Consider the following 13477-nt stretch of genomic DNA (forward strand, 5'->3'; position numbering starts at 1 on the left):
ACACACACACACACACACACACACACTAGCTCTCAGTTACTTCTTCAGCACCATGCCTGTCCTGCCTGCTGCCATGTCCCATGCCTTAATGGTAATGGATGGACTAATAAGCCTCTGAAGTTGTAAACAAGCCGGGATAGCAATTCTGAACCAAAAGTGGCAAATGAAAACTGACCATTTCAAATATCAGAGCTTCTGAATGTAACACTCATCAAATATTGCACTGATGAGTTAAATGCTTTCTCTTATAAGAATTGCCTTGGTCATGGTCTCTTCACTGCAAAGGAATAATAACTAAGACAAGATTTTCACAGTGAATTACATAATTCAGCTAATCAAGACCCAAAATAATATCTAACTGCAAAGGTGAAACTTAAGAATGCCTTCTTGAGGAAATGAGTATGTTCAGAGGAAAGAGAGTACCACAATGGTAACTTCAGGTGAAGGAAGGCCTGTGCAAAAGTTGTCACACGCCATTTCAAAAATAGCTAGAGAGAGGATTATGTGCACCCGAGGCCGGCATGGGAGACTGCTGTGGGCAGTGTGGCATCTTCTGTGGGCTCCCGCCTGAATGTCTGCCCCCCACCCCTACCCCCCGACTTGTAATCTCTGTTTTTTCACCCTGCACAACAGCATGTGCTGCTCTGACTACTCTAAGGCTGTTTGCACTAGACAAGTCCTCTGGCCCATCACAGCCCGCCATCCCTGAGATATGGCTCTGTAGACCTAAGATTCACACTGCCCGGCAGGGCTTTAGGCTCCTGGGACCCATGTGACATGTGAATGAAGTACAGCTCAGAACTTTGCTAAGAGCTCTAACTAGAGGGTTTGAGAACTTGGGAACAGAAGGGATAACAATCATGAAAAATGATGAATTCATGAAATTCTTAGGCAAATAGAACTAGAAAACATCATCCTGAGTGAGGTAACCCAATCACAAAAGAACACACATGGTATGCACTCACTGATAAGTAGGTATTAGCCCAAAAGCTCCAATTACCCAAGTTACAATTCACAGACCCCCATGAAGTTCAAGAAGAAGGAAGACCAAAGTGTGGGTGCTTCGGTCCTTCTTAGAAAGGGGGAAGAAAATACACACGAGAGCAAATACCATGACAAAGTGCAGAGCAGAAACGAAAGGCCATCCAGAGACTGTCCCTTCTGGGGATTCATCCCAGATACAATCACCAAACTCAGACACTATTGTGGATGCCAAGAGGTGCTTGTTGAAAGGAGCCTGATATGGCTGTCTCCTGAGAGGCCCTGTCAGAGCCTTACAAATACAGAGGAGGATGCTAGCAGCCAACCACTGGACTGAGTGAGGGGTCCCCAATGGAGGAGCTAGAGAAAGGACCAAAGGAGCTAAAGGGGTTTGTAACCCCATAGGAAGAACAACAATATCAACCAACCTGACACCCCCCCCCCCTCAGAGCTCCCAGGGACTAAGCCATCAACCCATATGCCAAGTACACATAATTCCAGCTGCACTTGTAGCAGAGGAAAGCCTTTTAAAGCATCAATGGGAGGAAAGGTTCTTGGTCCTATGAAAGTTCGACAGAAGCCCCATTGTAGGGGAATTGAGAGCAGGAAGGTGGGAATGAGTGGGTGAGTGGGTGGGTGGGTGTTAGAACACCTTTACAGAAGCAAGAGGTGGGAGGATGGGATAGGGAGTTTTCTGAAAGGGTGGGGGGAACCAGATAAGGGGATAACATTTGAAATATAAATAAATTAAAAATAAATAAATAAACATTTTTTTAAAGTGACAAAGGAAAACTGACCATCTCAAAACATCAGAGGTTTTTAATCTAACACTCATCAAGTATTGCATGTTTATCTCTTAAGCAATTAAAAATAAGAAAAGTCTTTCCTGTCGTGATAGACAATCATTCAAAAGGAAGAGATTTCATGCAATGCTTTACTCTAAGACCAAGAGTCCTTTAAGGCAAACTTAAGAGGTACCTGCCCTTCCTGCCCCTGCAGGAACTCTCTTTTAATCCTGTGTGCTGTCTGTGGTATGGAAATGAGGTAGACACTGGGTACACAGCACATTCCTCAGGCCTTAGAACAGATGAGTCTGATCTGGAAGAACCTTCCGAAGCTCAGACGCACTAAGAAATGGCACCGGCCTGTGCCCAGCACAGCCTCCCGGGCACACGTTCTAAACGAGGTTTCTTTTGGTTGGACAGTATTAATGTTAAAGTAAATCCAAAGCCAAATGCTGGTTTTATAGATTTATATTAACTATATTACTAGATTTATATTAACATGAGAAGATCTCCAAAACATCAATGAAAGAAAAATGTACAGATATTAGATATAGTCTCAATTATATTGGGCTTTTGAAGTATAGGAACCCAATACTTTTAATTATAAAAAAACTAAAAAATTAAAAAGCCAAGACAGCATATTAGTATCTGGAAAACAAGGAAGCCAGCTGGAGTGAGAGGAGACCGGAAGCCAGGACTTACCCACACTACAGACACGCGGACTGTGCTTAATGGGGAAATAAAGTATCTACAAGTAAAATGAAAACAAACCCAGACTTCTAGAAGTTGAAGAAAAGGCATGGAGGGTCTGTTCCTACACAGGGGACAACCGCACTGACAGAATCTGTGTGACACATCTGGAGCGCTGGTGTCCCCTGCCAGGAGCAGGCTCAGGCAGAACACTGGTTAGTTTTGGTCAGTCTCACTTCAGGCCACTACAGCACCTTCTCCTGACCTCAGCAGGTACCCAGGCAGTGTGCCCTTGTTCCTAGCTAAGCCAGACATCATGGGGCAGGAAAACTGAGGAATATTTGGTGGTCATAAATAAGATTCTCTCATGGTGAGATCCAATCCAAGATGTTACCAACAGTAAAACAAAAATTCCAGAACAGTTACCAAACAGCTTAGGGCCACTCTGACCTCCCAGCTATAAAACCGCAGTTATATAGGACTCTTACAGCTCTTTAGTCAGTTGGCATGGTTTCTGGCTTAGCCTTATCAGATTATAATTCACACAAAGTAACTCTAGAGAGCTGGTGTGCACACTAGGTAGCACACAAACCCCTTATCAAAGGAAAAAGAAGGAAACACATTATCTTAGCAACCTTTCGAGATGTTACCTAGAGTCAGTGGCATTCAGAGCTAAGGCTGAGAAGGATGGCTAACTGCTTACTCTCCTCTCTGGTAGGTCTCAGTCTTCCCCCACCCCTGCGAAGCACATGCTTCTACTCAGGCTATGTGTGACTTTCTTCTAAAAGCCTCTCTCTCTCTTGTAAACCCCATGCTTAAACCTCTATTAAAATATCCTCAATAAAATCTCCCAACTTGATTTCACTAAATTGGCCAATCCCAAAATTCTTTTCAGCTTCAAAGTCACCAACCTGGTCTGGCCTGAGCTGAGGCTCTAAAAGTCTAAAGGCGGTCCTTAGGCTAGTGATGGTGGCAGAGTGGGGCTATCACAGAGTGGTGTCTGTGTTGGGACGTGAGCATCGTAGAGGCCCAGCCACAGGCCACTGCTGGCTGCCTTTCACCATAATGCTCAGCCTTTCTTCTCCCCCACTGGAATGACTGAAAGGCTTTAAAAGGCCAGCACACATACACTTTGATTGTCCTTGTTTCTTCACAAACCAGGCAGATAATAATGAACCGGACATTTAAAAATTAGAGCTTAGAGATGTGTAACTCAGAGACAGAATGTCTGTCTAACTCTCCCTAAGTTCTTGGACTGAGAGTCAGGACTACAGGAGAGGGGAAAGACTAGGAAGACGTTCAAATGCAGTTGTGCATCCAAGGAAAATTTAAAAAGCACAGCAAGCTTTGTGTATCTAATGGCAGATCACCAAAATACTTTAAAATCCTAAAAACAAGGGCTACTACTCTACAGCAAGTGTTAGACTTTAACATTCTACTTTCAATACTAAGTAGAACTGGACCGAACAGGAGAAGGAGGCACAAGCAACCAGCTACACCCACTGCAAAGAGAACACTAGTAGGCCAACCATGAACATTCTTCTCAAACACTCCAGGAGTAACCAGAGCCAGACCAGGAAGTAGGTCGCAATAAACTGTAAAACTAGATAAGATGCAAAATATCTTTCCCAAACAACAGAAATAAGTTAGAAGTCAGTTACAGGAATAAAGCCAGAAAAATCATAAAATCATCACCAGTATTGAGCAATACATTAGTAAACAGCCAACTGAACCAAGAGAATAAAATACACCATTTCAAAACACACAGTGTTACAGCAGAGACAGGGCTGAGGAGAAATGTACAATAGTCAACTCTTCCATATAAAGGAAATGCCAAATCACTGAGCTAACTACAATTATAGAACCAGAAAGACAAGAAACTAAACAGAAGCTAGGAAGAGAAAAAAGATGGAAGCAGAAATAAACAGAACAGAGAGAAGGAAAAACAATGAGGAAAAAGCAGAGACTGAAAGTTTATTCTGTGCGGGAGGGAGAATGGAACTCACCAGTGTGGAAGGTTCAGGTACTAAAATCACCAGCAGAGTGGGGACAGTTTACCAGAGTTCACAGAAACAAAGGGGCCGATAAAAAAGCTAGTAAGTAGACAAATTTCTATAAACACAAAATGTACCGAAACTATTATCATGAAGAAACAAGCTTAATGAGCCTGTAACTAGTAAAAAGCAGAAACCAGAAACCAAAGAAAAAATCTCCTGACAAAGAAAGGTTTTGAACTAACTCGTTTTCTGGGTGAATATTTAAAACAAAGCCAATCCTAAAGCTTTCAAAAGCCTGGAGAGAAGGTATCACCTCTGAACTCACCCTAAAGGGCCATATCCTCTTGATGCCAGCTCCAAGCAACATTGTAAGGAACCTACAGGCCAGTCTGCACAAATAACAAGAGCCCTCAGGAAAATAATAGTAAACCGAACTGAGCAGTATAGCAACAGGATTGTAGACAGGAGGCCAAGTGGAACTGATTCCTGGAATGTACTGTGATTTACTACATGCAAATCAGTCTGCAATACACCACATCAACGAGAACCAATGAAATACCCCCCATGATCAGTTCAACTGATGTAGAGGGAAAAGCAGTTAACAAAACTCAATACTCCTCACAAAGAAAACAAGAACTAGCACTAGAGGAAAAGCACCCAAGTTAATCCAGTCATGAAAACCCACAGTGACGCTCAGTGATGAGGAAATGACAAAGCATTTCCTCAGAGACCAGAAACAAGGTACAGATGTGACCACGACCTTACTTCTACCCACTACAGTATCAGAAGGTCTAACCAGAGCACTCAGGTGAGAAAAAGAAACAGACATTCGAGCTGAGAAAGAAAATCTAAGCCGGCCTCTATCTATAGATATTACATGCAAAGTCCAAAAGAGTCCACAAAAATAAAACTGAACTCACATGAATTCGGAAGCCTGGCTGGGTGCAAAACTGAGCTGTGATCCCACAGACAGCGAGCATTTGGAAAGAACACTGAAAGGGCAGTTCTATCCACACTGAGTTCAGCGAAAACTGTGGAAAAGCTGAAAAAGATGTAAGAGAACCCTTCCTCCAGTGTACACAGACTAGATGGAGCTGTTAGGACGCCATACTACCTGAAGCAATCTACAGATATAAGCTAATCCTTATCTAAACTCCAGGACAATTTCTACCACCCCAACCCCTAAAAAAAAAAAAAAAAAAAAAAAAAAAACCTAAAATAGAGTTTCAGGAAATCAAATAGCCAATGTGATCTAGACTAGTATCAAACTCTACTAAAAAGCTACAGTAATCAAAACAGTGTAGTCATAGCACACAGACAGACAGACGCAAAACCCAGCCAGAGAACCAGACACAAATCCTCAGAGACAAGGTCAAGGAGCTCACCAAGGCAGATAGTCTTACTCAACCTGGGCTGCTGGGCAAATGACTCTCTGCATGCCACACGATAAAATGAGAACTACACATACCAAACCTTAATTAAAAGTGTGTCAAAAGATGTATATGCAAAACCCTAGAATGGGAACTTAACATGCAAACCTTACTTTAAAGTATGTCAAAGAGGAATATGCAAACCCCAAACTAAAAAACTCCCTGGAGAAAAAGGTCATCGCTTCACTGCAATGACCTCTGACAAGACAGTAAGAGGAAAATTACAACATGAAGTTTCTCATAAAAACTCAGCTTTGAAAGACGACCAACAGAGTAAAAAGGCAACCCACGGAACAGGAGAAAATACTTGTAAGTTGTATCTGATAAGAGATCGCTACATAAGGTTCTAACAGTTTTTGAAATGCAGGAAATAACACTAAATCACAGCTGACACGAATGCTTAAATGAGCCCCTGAAGCTCTGTGCTGGGGAATTCATTATGAACCATGACATCCCGACACAAATATTCTTTTTTCTGGGGGGGAGGGGAGGAACTTACTAGTAACTGAAAGAGGAACTCTCTCAGAAATGCTACAAATGGCATTGGCAGCCCTGAACTGAAACTGTGGGGCTCCCGTCACTATTAAGAGCTGGCTTCCACGTGGTGGGAGCCAGCCTGGGTCTGCTCTCAGAGATGCGGGCGGGCGCAGTCCAGGTGAGTGTCTATAAGCAGGAGGCTTTTCTGGAGTACTCCTCCAGAAGGTCAGGGCCTGCAAGAGCACAATCACCTCCCTGTTCTCCAGCCTGCAGAAACTTTAGATAAATGTTAACGAAGCTAAGTTCTCAAACCTACTGATGAACTAACTAGGAAAACAGAACCTTTAAATAACAAAAAAGGGTCCAACTGTAGTTAACTGTAGTGACATCTTTTTAAAGAAAGTTTCTCCTAAAACATTAAGTCTACTGCCCCTTAGCAGTCATCATTAATTACCTCAGCCTTTGAAAGCTCACCTCAAGTACCCATAAACCCCTTCTTATTTAGGAAGCTACTATGGACAACAGTGTTTCAAGAGGTGCCTCCTCCTCCTCCAAGAAGCCCACCCTGCACATGTACCCTACAGGCACTCAGTACACTACAGGTAGATATGACCAGTGATTTCCTTCAAGTCTACAGCACTCATCCCTAAATTCTCTTGCTTTAAAAATCTTCCCTAACAAGAAGAGCAAAGTTGTCTTCCCGAGACAGACAAGTCCTCACCATGGCATGGCTTCCCTTAGATAGGACCTAGCATTCATGCTTGCTGTTCATAGAAGTTACTGAGACATCACCAAAGCCAGTCACAACGTTCCTCTTATATACAGTGTGCTTAAAGATTGGCACATTAAAAAGGACAGGTTCCCCAGCCACCCCGCCTTGAGTTATAATCTTAGGATGAAGGAGGACAAAGGCAGGTCTAGGGCACTGAGGGCTGCAGAGCAAGCACCAAGCAAGACAAGGCCAGCGAACCTGTCTCAAAAAAACAAAAGAGAAAACGAAAAAGGGCAAGGTTTTAAACTCTCCCTGTTACTCAGGGCTCCGGAGCTCTGACAGACCACCTGTAGGAAGAGCCAGGAGAACCAAGCCTCCTCCGAGCTTCTCCATACGTGCACCTGCACTTGATGTTCTGGCTTCCCAGAAGCCAATGCTTCTGCACACCAACCTTTGCAGATCAGAAGAGGTGGAAGGAGACAGTTTTGAGACCTGGACAATTCCTACCCCACCTAGTCTATCTACATCCAGAAGGTGCAAGCTCTTCAGAGCTTTCAAGTCTATTCTTACTGACAGATCTCTCTCTCTTTCTCTCTCTCTCTCTCTCTCTCTCTCTCTCTCTCTCTCTCTCTCTCCCTCCCCCACCCCCGCTTCTGTTTTCTGTTGTTTTGAAACAGGGGCCCACGTTGTCTCCCAGAGCTTGCAGGGCTCTTGCTTCAGTCTCCTGGGTGCTAGAATTACAGACAGGAGCACTATGCCCAGCATGGAAATTCCAAAGTTACTAGATAACAAGAAAGGAAAGCCAAGAGTGAGAAACTGAGACACCCTGAGTTCAAGGTCAGCCTGAGCAACACAGCAGGAACCCTGATGAGAGAGGGGAAGAGAAGGGAGGGAGTGGGAGGGGAAGAGGGAATAAAACTACAGTACAGTCTTCTCTCCAACCCCACCCAAAAAAGCAGACAGCACTCCAAAGACAATTTAGCTCAAATTCCTGTGACCAGGAACTGCTGTGAGCAGAGTAAGGTTAAGAGACCAAGAGTCCCCTGAATGTCAGAAGCTACTCAGTTCTTATGTTCTTCAGAACATAGAGGTAAGAAAAGAATTTAGTGAAAATGAGCTGGTCCTGACAAGGAGAAAGGTCAACAGCAGTGATAGTAAATGTGACCCAGGGCACACCACACTCAAGGTCAGTCATTCAGCACAGAGAAAAGCTTCTACAACCAGTCCTCTGCTACTTACTATACACCTTCAATAATTCAGATTATCAGCATTTAAGTAGCAAAACCTTGGCTTGCTCATCTCAGGTTGCATCTGTTGTCCCTTCAGTGCCACTGTGAAACTTGAACAGCTTACTGAAGGAACACTGCCCAGTCTTCCCAAGGGGAAGCAAGATATTCAGAATATTCAAACCTTTTTTGTGTACCTGACCCAGCGTCAGGGTAGGGAGAATCTTTGGGATATAAATCTATTCTCATCTGCTGGTGATAAGGAAATCACAGGGCACGGGGGAGGATGAGAAGGGGCAGGTGACAGACAATTCCACAGCTGTGGCTGTGGAGAAGCTCCAAGCTCTCTCTGGACTGCTGGCCCAGCAAGGCAGCAGCATCTCAGACTGGGTCTCCTGCCATTCTCATACCTAAGGCCAATTAGTGCCTAAAGGATGTGCCATCAAAAATTATTTCCCTGTTCTGTCACACATTCCATAAAACAGCAATAGTGTGTGTGTGTGTCTCTGTGTGTGTGTCTCTGTGTGTGTGCCTCTGTGTGTGTGTGTGGCCATGTATATGTACTATATGCACATGAAATCTAGAAGTCAACTTCCAGGGTAGCTCCTTTCCTCAAGAGCCTGCATTTTGAGAATAGTCTCTTCCTGGGACACAGAGCTTACCTCTTCAGCTCCACTGACTGGCCAGGGAGTCCCAGGACTCTGCCTATCCTTCCTTCCCCAGCACTAGGATCACAAGTGGGCTTTAAATGTGTGTTCTGATTATCAACTGACTGAGCCTGTGCTCCAGCCCAAAAGCATGTCTTCACTCTCCTGCAGCACAGCCTCTGTAGGCCTTTAGTGTTCTGAAGATTCTTCAGTAAGGATAGGCCTAGTAAATGTGCTCTAAGGAATAAGTGACCAAAGTTAGCCCTTCTAGTTGGGTTTTCAGGGAAAGAAAAAAAGGAGCTATTTTCAATTTCCCTGACCATTCACTCACTAGAAGCAAACGGCTGAATGCAAATAAGTGAAGTGAAATAAAAGGACAGGAAACCAATCCTTCACTTATCTAGGAAACCATGACTCCATACGAGGAAGGAAAAACGCAAAGCAAAAGACAACCCTGGGGAAACCTATGAGGAAGCTTTCCTATGTAAAGCACAGAATTTATCGTAGACATCAAGCATTACACATTTTATGCTTCTGAGTTCTTACAAAGAATTTACTAAAGATGCTTTTAAAGGGAAAGAAAAAGGCATGCTCAGCCAAAACACAATTCTAGAATAATAATGCTCACAGATAATTTTAGTAATAGAGGAGCGATCAATTTCATAATGTGTCTATGAAGTGCATACACAGCACAAGGTTTTGTATACTGTGCAGGGCCTTCTAAGGCCGGCCTCTGCGTTGGACGGCCCCTCTCTAGAAAAGGCACACTCAGGAGGGAGGGGGCCACCTAGAGGGCAAGGTCCCAGAAACTGCTCGGTGAGAGAGCTCAGTGAGAGATGCACCCCAAAAGGAAGCTCTACTTCAGTGGTTCTCAACGGGGACCTTTTAATACAGTTCTTCATGTTGTTATAACTCCCAACCATAATTATTTTTGTTGCTACTTCATAACTGTAATTTTGCTGTTATCAATTATAATATAGAATTCTGATATGCAGGATATCTGATATGAGACTCCTGTGAAAGGGTTGTTCAACGCTCCCCACAACGGGATCCTGACACACAGGATGTGAACCACTTCTCTGCCTAGACCTAGCAGACAGACCAGACCAGCATCCTCCAGTGTTGGTGCTAAGACAAGCAACTCAAGTGTCCAGCAGTTCTGATTATTAAACTAAGCAGCCCAGGCTAAAGGACAGGCCTTGGCTTCCTAGGTCTCACTAGATGATTAAAGCTGTCCTAGGCACCTTTATTAACTTGTGTTCCTTATGGAGGAATATTCAGCATAGCAGAAGAAAAGCAGAAAAGGCATCCTTCAATAGTAGAAAAGAATTTGAAAGAAAAAAGGATGAACTTTAAAATGAATAAGATACGGTAGTTTGAAAGAGAATGTCACCAGCAAGGGAAGAGGCATGGCCTTGCAGGTGGAGGTGTGCCACTGGTGGTGAGCTCTGAGGTTTCAAAGGCCCTAGTCATTCTCAGTTAGCCTCTCTCTCTCTGCCTGTGGGTGTCTTCAGATGAGTGCTCTCAGGTACTTCTCCAGCATCCGCCTGCCTGCTGCCATGGTCCCCACAGTGGTGGACATGGACTGTAATAAGTCTCTGAAACTGTAGGTCCTACTAAACATTAACTTTTATGAGTTGACTTGGTCATGGTGTCTCATCGCAACAATTGTCAACCGTGGCTAAGACAATTTCTAAGATGAAGGTGAAAATCAGAGGTTCCCGGTACCTGGGGGAAGGCTGATTCCAGGGCCCCGCAGATTCCAACACCCATATACACAAGTCCCTTATATAAAAAGATGAAATGCAACCTAGATCTTGTTGGTTCATGTCTGTCACCCCAAGACGCAGGAGACAACAGCAGGAGGCTTACTATGAGTCCAAAACCAGCCTAGGCTACGCAGCTGAGTGAAATGTGTCTCAGAATAAACTAACAAACAAATAAATAAAATGGCATGACCTCTGCATAAAAGCTATGCTTTAGCCATCTCTGGGGTGCTGACAATGCCCACCACAACATCCATGCCATGCAGACCGCTGGCACTATCTGGAGAAAGCAGCTGGGAAGGGAGAGGCTGTACACTCAGCACAGATGCCGTCTATCTCAGAGACCCTCACACTGGCTATATGGAACCTTGGTGGTGGAATCCAAATATGGGGCAGCTTGCGCTGGTTTCCCCCCCCCCCTCAGCACCACGGCTGCAGGATGTCAAGGAGCATTCCTGCAGGTGACCTGACAACCCTATTAAAAACTGGGGTACAGAGTTAAACAAAGAATTCTCACCTGAAGAACTTCGGATGGCAGAGAAGCATCTTAAAAAATGCTCAATTTCATTAGTCATTAGGGAAATGCAAATCAAAACAACCCTGAGATTTCATCTTACACCAGTCAGAATGGCTAAGATTAAAAATTCAGGAGACAGCAGGTGTTGGAGAGGGTGTGGAGAAAGAGGAACACTCCTCCACTGCTGGTGGGGTTGCAAATTGGTACAACCACTCTGGAAATCAGTCTGGCGGTTCCTCCGAAAACTGGGCACCTCACTTCCAGAAGATCCTGCTATACCACTCCTGGGCATATACCCAGAGGATTCCCCACCATGTAATAAGGATACATGCTCTACTATGTTCATAGCAGCCCTATTTATAATTGCCAGATGCTGGAAAGAACCCAGGTATCCCTCAACAGAAGAGTGGATGCAAAAAATGTGGTATATCTACACAATGGAGTACTATTCAGCCATTAGAAACAATGAATTCATGAAATTCTTAGGCAAATGGATGGAGCTAGAGAACATCATACTAAGTGAGGTAACCCAGACTCAAAAGGTGAATCATGGTATGCACTGACTAATAAGTGGTTATTAACCTAGAAAACTGGAATACCCAAAACATAATCCACACATCAAATGAGATACAAGAAGAAAGGAGGAGTGGTCCCTGGTTCTGGAAAGACTCAGTGAAACAGTATTCGGCAAAACCAGAACGGGGAACTGGGAAGGGGTGGGAGGGAGGACAGGGGAAGAGAAGGGGGCTTATGGGACTTTCGGGGAGGGGGGGGCTAGAAAAGGGGAAATCATTTGAAATGTAAATAAATTATATCGAATAAAAAAATTAAAAAAAAAAAAAACTATTAGCAATTCCTGAGGCTCCAAAGATGGATGCTGGGTTTGAGTTTTGAAATGTGTAACTAATAAAATAATAATAATAATAATAAATAACCAAAGAATGACCTTTTCAAATGGCTAAAACTTTCAGAGATCTAAAACGTTCTTAAATTGCACCACTATTAAACATGAGAGGAGAGCGGCCGTAAGACACAGCCGAGGGGTGTGCCGAGTGCTTTAAAGACGCTTTTACAGATAATCCTTCTCCAATTTCTCTCCTGAAATTCAAGGAAAGTCAGAAATAGAAAGCTGCTTTGAAAGCAATGCTCCAGTTACCCAGCGGGCTTTTGGGAGCCATAAGCCCTGAACAAAGGTTTACAGAGGTGAGATGCACTGATAACCTTGGCTGCCTCCTGGACCTAGTCACCCAGAGGAGCTGACTTCTTATGTAATTTTTCTTATAACAAAACAGCAGATAAGAAAATTCTCAAGGTCTTTATTTCAGCACCAGTCAGAGATCAAGGTTAAGCACAAAGTAATAGAACCAAAGAGACCGATATAAACCAAAACCACTGGGTTGATCTGAATTTGAGAGCTGAACTTATGGTAGCCCAGAACATGGAGAAAGTGCCTCCTTCACTCTGGGTTGGGCTAGTCTTCTCAATACAGCGTTCTCCTTCCACAACTAATCTAAATGCTGCAATATTTTCAGAAATATTAGAACAAGCCTAGGCTCATTCTGCTGAGGAACAGGTATAACGAGCTATGCAAAGATTTAATTAATCTAATAAAATGTCTTGTTATTCCAGGGGAACCACTAAATAAGGTAATTCCCCATGAAGGTTCCTATATGTCTCCCTGATATTCTGTAGAGCATCCTAGCAATCTTTACATCCCAGACTGATGGAACATGCCTTTGTAACTCCAACAGCACAAAGCAGGCATGTGCATACAGTACCCATGCATCTATCATTTGATGACTTAACCACCCTTCATCTCTTTATCATTTTAAGATTTTATTAGCCAGGCAATGGTGGCGCATATCTTTAATCCCAGCACTTGGGAGGCAGAGGCAGGAGGATTTCTGAGTTCAAGGCTAGCCTGGTCTACAGAGTGAGTTCCAGGACAGCCAGGGCTACACAGAGAAACCCTAAAGATTTTATTAAACATATGTATTCCTTTTTAAAAATTTGAATTACCCCATCCCAAAATTCATTTAAAATAGGATTCTGTGGTCTCTAGGTAATCAGTATTAAAAGTTTCCAAAATATTTCTAATTTCAACATTTGAGAATTTTATTCCACTCACAATAAAACCATAGTGCCAAGTAGGCATTTATGATTTTTTATCTTTTTTTTAAAAAATTATTTATTATATGTAAGTACACTCTAGGTATCTTCAGTCACTCCAGAAGAGGGTATTAGATCTT

At 43.4% G+C, this 13477-nt stretch overlaps 1 protein-coding gene across 7 annotated transcripts in view; it reads right to left on the bottom strand.

Moving 5' to 3' along the window:
- Positions 1-13477, bottom strand: part of Sipa1l1 (signal induced proliferation associated 1 like 1) — a 258641-nt gene that overhangs the window by 185953 nt on the left and 59211 nt on the right. The window contains exon 1 of one of the 7 annotated variants that reach the window (XM_052185510.1): positions 5839-5951. The exons of 5 other annotated variants lie outside the window; for them this stretch is intronic. The gene's annotated coding sequence lies outside the window, so the exon portion shown is untranslated. Of the gene's footprint in view, positions 1-4778; positions 4900-5838; positions 5952-13477 lie in introns of those variants that run through there. One more of the 7 variants, XM_052185512.1, reaches the window with a different exon arrangement.

The sequence above is a fragment of the Apodemus sylvaticus genome, chromosome 6, assembly GCF_947179515.1.
Source record: "Apodemus sylvaticus chromosome 6, mApoSyl1.1, whole genome shotgun sequence".
In the NCBI taxonomy this organism is placed as follows: Eukaryota; Metazoa; Chordata; class Mammalia; order Rodentia; family Muridae; genus Apodemus; species Apodemus sylvaticus.